The following is a 6,200-nucleotide window of genomic DNA, read 5'->3' as shown; positions in this document are numbered from 1 at the left end:
GGTTTCGGCTTGTGCCTTCGTCAGATGCAAGAATTCAATTGCTTGCTCTCCGTTCGTATGTTCTTTTAAGGGCTCCTCCTCTCAGTGGTTCAGGAGCCTCACCTGCTTCGAATCACCTTTTGTTGCCAATTCGGAGGACTGCCAGTCCCACAGTGCAGCATTCAGGGAATTCAGCGCGGAACGGGGCTGCCTCGTTGTTAATGCAATTCTTCCTCCTGCCCCCTTTCCTTCTGCCACGCACTTCTCTGTACCAGCATCGGAGACGCCAACATTTTCCTCGCGTCTCACCTAGCAGTCTTTGGTCCGCCGTGCAACAGCGGCTTCCTGGTGTTAGATTGGTGAGTGGCGGGTCACGGCTTAAATCCGATGCCTCGGCTACCTTCAACTGTTTCCTATGTCCCCGTGACACACTTTTGACGAAAGGGTCCTTTGTCCGCCTCATAGGTCGGCGGTAAAATAACATCAACTTCTCCTTCCCTCAGGCTGAAGAAAGCAAAGGACACAACGGGTTTCAGGGGTAGGTAATATATATATATTACCTACTATATATATATATATATATATATTACCTACTGGCGGTATATATATATATATATATATATATATATATATATATATATATATATATATATATATATATATATATATATATATATATATATATTACCTACTGGCGGTCGCCAGTAGGTAGTTATAGTTAGGATTTTTTTCAATGTTAAATCTCAGAATTCTTTTTGGAATAACTTTGGCGCCGGTTGACGAATCTGCCTGAAAATTTCCTGAAAATGGCCGCGCGGCGCTTCGGTCCTTCCCTTAAAGTTTGGGGGGGATTCGTCAAGCGGGGGCCGAGATAAAAGGGGGGTCCCAAAACGCGTTTTCTCCATGTTAATTTCCATAGGGCGGTCGATTTCACTTTTAGCCCGAACGGCTGAATGGATTTACACCAAACTTGGCAAAATTGTAGGGACTGGTAGCCCGATGTGCCTTTGCTATGTCTCAAGATAGGTGCTCCAGTGGATTTTGAGTAATTTAGGTTAAAAAAAAATATATATCTATAGGCGCGCCCCGGTACGCGCACCGGGGAGCGCACCGGGCGCGCCACGCGACTTGCGTACGGAAAGCTGATTGGCTCTCGGGTGTCTGTAAACACTCTAAACAGTCCGGAGCGGCCGCCATCTTGTGTCTCGGTAGGATTGAGACATGAGAGGTGGCCAAAACAAAGGGGGAAATGACCATAAGGGGGCAGAGTAGACACCCCCTGTCCCCCTAGGTTTGATGTGGGGGCCAATAAAGGGCTCCACGGGGTCTCAAATTTTTTTTTTTTCGATTTTCGCCGGGGAAGCGCCTGGTACGCGCACCGGGGAGCGCACCGGGGAGCGTACTATGGGAAAAAAATCACTTCAAAAAATTGTATGTTTATTAATTGTTTTTTTGTTGTTTTTTTTATTTTATTTAAGTACCTACATGTAGGTACCAATGCAGAGACTTAAATTTAATGTACACCATCTCCTCTGTAGATATCTTGCATGTTGTTATCGAAGTTATTGTGGTATATGGAATCCATAACATAGTCTGTCAGGAAAGCAGAAACAGATCTTTTAAGCACTCCCTGAGAAGTCCTAGGGGATCATGGGTAGTCTATCCTGATCCCTTATGATGAAAAAGAGGTGTAAAATACACATAGGAGATAATATAGTGGGAGAAAGGTAGTAACTATGAGTAAACTTACTATGTAACAGAAAAAAAGTTGCACAGTATACTATAAGTCTCATTTTATAATATAATTATTTTGGTAATACTTCATGAATTACATATAAAAATGAATATTGTCTCAAACAATTTAAAATTATTAAATATAAATTTATTCCTCTGATTCTTTTTCATAATTTATTAAAACTTGTAACATAATATTGTCCGGTATTTCTTCATAATTATAAGTACGTGATTCCATTTGTTCCAAACATTCTATAAACTGTTGGTCCAAAGAGTCATCCATGAAATCAACTTTATCTTTTTGCTCTTCTGGATTTTCCACCTTTACTTCGATAGAAGTAACATTTGCTTGTTTTTCTCCTTCCATTTTCTTTCTGAAAATTGCATAAAAATTAACTATATTAGTAGAGTTAGGGTACTGTTGGGTTTAAGTTTAGACAGGTTTAAGTCCTTGACCACGGTACATAAAGCCTTCTATAAGACTGGCCCGTACTGATTCAAGCCATGTTCTCCCCCTATTCCCCTCAACGGACCCTCAGATCTAATAATAAGAATCTGTTAGTGGTCCCTAAAACAAAAAGAACACGTACAGGCGGGAGACGCTTTTCGCTACAGGCAACCAAACTATGGAATAGTCTTCCTGACTCCATTAGATTGGAACCCAATCATCAAAAATTCAGGAGGCTAGTTAAAACTCACCTGTTCGCCTAACTCTGTGAATGAATGAGCAAAGGGCGCCGGGATGCCTACGGGTAGCTGTGCGCGTAACAAATGTGTAATTCATTCATTCATTCATTCATTCAGGTACTTTTGAGTTTTTAACAGTGAAGTAATTTTTGGGCTGTGTATGGTTTCAGGCAGGAAGTAGAACTATTAAAAAGTGCATGTGATGAAGCCTAAGTAAATTCATAATTATACCAGAGAAGCCTAACTCAATCCATAACTATTACAGAGAAGTCTATCTCAATCTATAACTATTACAGAGGGATAGTATATAACTAACAGAATATTTTTTCTCAAATTAACTTAAAGTGCACAACATACTTCACTTTCCAAAATAACAACTTACCTTTGAGAAATCAGTTGAAGTTGTCAGTGTTATTTCTTTTCAAATGTACTTCAGGAAGCAGTAGTCAAAATGGCTGTGTTTCCCTCTCTTCTTTTATATATATTCTTGTACATAACCAATCAAATGTCAGGAAATAATCGTAGAAAATGAAAGAAACTTTTTAATTGGTTGTAAATTCTAACATTTCATATGTGTTTTTGTCATGTAATTTACCTCAGGATATTTAGACAGGCCTGTAGCCTAAATGTCTCAATGGAATTCCACCAAATTTGGGCAAATGGTAGGGACTGGTATGTAGTAGGGCCTATTCTATATTTGATGAAAGTGTCTCCAGTGGTTTTTCTGAAAATTAATTTCCTACCTTTTTTTATGGAGCGCTTACCGGTGCGCGCTCCGGTACGCGCACCGGGAGTGTAACGGGAGTCCTCTATTTTGTGTTTTGTTACAATCGAGACACAAGATGGAGGGCAAACAATGTTCGGTATGGCTAGAAGGGGGCACGGTAGAGACTTCTTGACCCTCTAGGTTTTCCGAGGGGGGCTTAGGAGGCTCATAAAGGTAAAAAAAAAAGAATTCTTTAATTTTTCGCGGGGGAAGCGCCCGGTACGCGCACCGGTAAGCGTACCGGGAAGTGTACTTTGGTGAAAAATTGTGAAAAAAGTTAGAAAAAGATAAACGTTTTGAATGATCAGAGGTAGGGTAGCTCTGAAAAGAGCTTTTGGTTCTGTGGTTGAGTTAGGTACCTACAAGTAGGTTCCAATGCACAGTCTTAAATTCAGGAGGAATATTCTATCTCCCTCATCTGAGAAGTGCACACCATCTCCTCTGTAGATGTCTTGCATGTTGTAACGCAAGTTGTTATTGTATATTGAACCCATTCCACAGTCTCTCATGTAAGCAGAAACAGATTTATTCACACGTTTCCGTGCTTTCTCAAATTGTGGATAAAATTGGTTGGACCAGTTCCATTTCTGTCTTTGGCATATATTTGAATATACCAAGGCAGTTTGTGGAAAAAGTGTCATCAATTGATCAAGGTGTCATTTAATAGCATTTCCAGACCAACCCCAGTCATAGTGCCCAAATCATTTCCACCACAGTGCACTATTAAGAGGTCAGGGCTTGGCAGATGCAAAAAGGTTTTCACCAATGGTATCAGTTGATGACATCTCAATCCTCTCTGGCCAATCCACTTGATTTCCAGATTTGATAAATCAAGGTTGTGATAATTTCTGCTTGCTGCATACCTTTGAGCCCAGTGGATGTAGCTATGTCCAATAATCCATACAGAATACATGATGTGAGAAGGTTCTGGTGCAGTCAGATGAAGTGTGGGAATGAAATGGCAGTTGGAACAGTAGGAGCTTACAAAAAAATAATTGTGGAGTTTCACTGCTCTTGAATCACAAGCAATGATTGGTGGATTCAGATAGTTGAAAACTGAAAGTTTGGGTGCATGGTTGTGTTGTGTGAAAGAAGCAATTTGAATGGTTAAAAAAACAGTCACTAAAAGCAATAATACCCTGGATAAGCTGGTGTATTGAGAGGTCAAACATACTTGCTGAGTTAATTTGCAACATTGTACAATAAACTTTTGAACCTGAGAGTTCAGTTAGGAGGGAGTTGCTATGGTAACAGATAGAAAGATCTGAGAGGGGGAAGGGTGTTGGTTTGAAAATAGTGAGGGAAGACTTTTGATTGGTTGAATTAAGGCATATGTGTACAAAGTTAGAGATTTCTATGCCAGTCTTGGTTTCAGTGTATTGAGTGCACATCTTTTGCTCTGCTAAAGAAAAATTGGTGTCTGTGTCTGACACTGTTTTCAATCTTCCAAAGCATTTGTAAAGGTAAGAAATTATTTATTTAATTAAGATAGAGACTTGTTTGCTCTATGGAGAATATTTGGAAGCAGATAGTTATGTTTCAGAAGTGAAATTGTATGCTAGTATATAGGTCCTGTGTTGTGTTTCTAAAATGTTATACAAAAAACGATTTTGGGTGCAAATGAATGGTATTTTCATTTGGCCCTTATTTATGATTGCCTTATGCAACTGGTGCATCACTTTATACATGGGAAATAAGTGACGCTCTTGTGGCGCAAGGCCTTCATAAATAAGGCCGAGAGTTTGTTGGCTGTTGATTTGTTATTTGCTTTTTGATAATATTTATTATGAACATTTGCAAGATAGTGGATTTGTATTTTGGGACACAGTGATGTTTCAAAGCTGATATTGAGTGGTTGTACATATGTTCTGCGCAGTGTTTCTTAAATGTTATTCAAAAAACGATTTTGGGTGCAATTCATTGGTATTTTCATTTGGCCCTTTTTTATGATTGCCTTGTGCAGCTGATGCATCACTTTAAACATGGGTAATAAGTGATGCACTGGTGGCGCAAGGCCTTCATAGATAAGGCCCTGAGTTTATTTGCTTTTGGTTTGTTTTTGGCTTTTTGATAATGCTTGATATCAACATTTGCAAGATAGAGGATTTGTATTTTGGGAAACAGTGATCTTTCAAAAGTGAAATTCTGTGCTTGTACATAGGTTCTGAGCAGTGTTTCTAAAATGTTATTCAAAAAACGATTTTGGGCGCAAATCAATGGTATTTTCATTTGGCTCTTATTTATGATTGCCTTGTGCAGCCAGTGCATCACTTTATACATGTGAAATAAGTGACGCTTTTCTGGTGCAAGGTCTTCATAAATAAGGCTCTGAGTTTCTTTGCTCTTGGTTTGTGCTCTGCTATTTGATAATGCTTGATATCAACATTTGCAAGATAGAGGATTTGTATTTTGGGAAACAGTGATCTTTCAAAAGTGAAATTCTGTGCTTGTATATAGGTTCTGAGCAGTGTTTCTAAAATGTTATTCAAAAAACGATTTTGGGTGCAAATGAATGGTATTTTCATTTGGCCCTTATTTATGATTGCCTTGTGCAACCGGTGCATCACTTTATACATGGGAAATAAATGACGCTCTTGTGTCGCAAGGCCTTCATAAATAAGGCTCTGAGTTTGTTGGCTGTTGATTTGTTATTTGCTTTTTGATAATACTTATTATGAACATATGCAAGGTAGTGGATTTGTATTTTGGGACACAGTGATGTTTCAAAGCTGATATTGAGTGGTTGTACATAGGTTCTGCGCAGTGTTTCTTAAATGTTAATCAAAAAATGATTTTGGGTGCAATTCATTGGTATTTTCATTTGGCCCTTTTTTATGATTGCCTTGTGCAGCTGATGCATCACTTTAAACATGGTGTACAACGTTTAGCACGCATTTTTTACAACACACTACCATTACAACGCAGGCATTACCACGCATACCATTACAACGCATTGCGCTGGGGGGCGCTCTAGGATAGGGAATAAGTTTAATTTTATATCCAACACCTTCCCTAGTGTCCACGGGGACTGGAG

The sequence above is a fragment of the Lissotriton vulgaris genome, chromosome 3_1 (genome assembly GCF_964263255.1).
Source record: "Lissotriton vulgaris chromosome 3_1, aLisVul1.2, whole genome shotgun sequence".
In the NCBI taxonomy this organism is placed as follows: Eukaryota; Metazoa; Chordata; class Amphibia; order Caudata; family Salamandridae; genus Lissotriton; species Lissotriton vulgaris.
Note: the sequence above shows the minus strand (reverse complement) of the source record.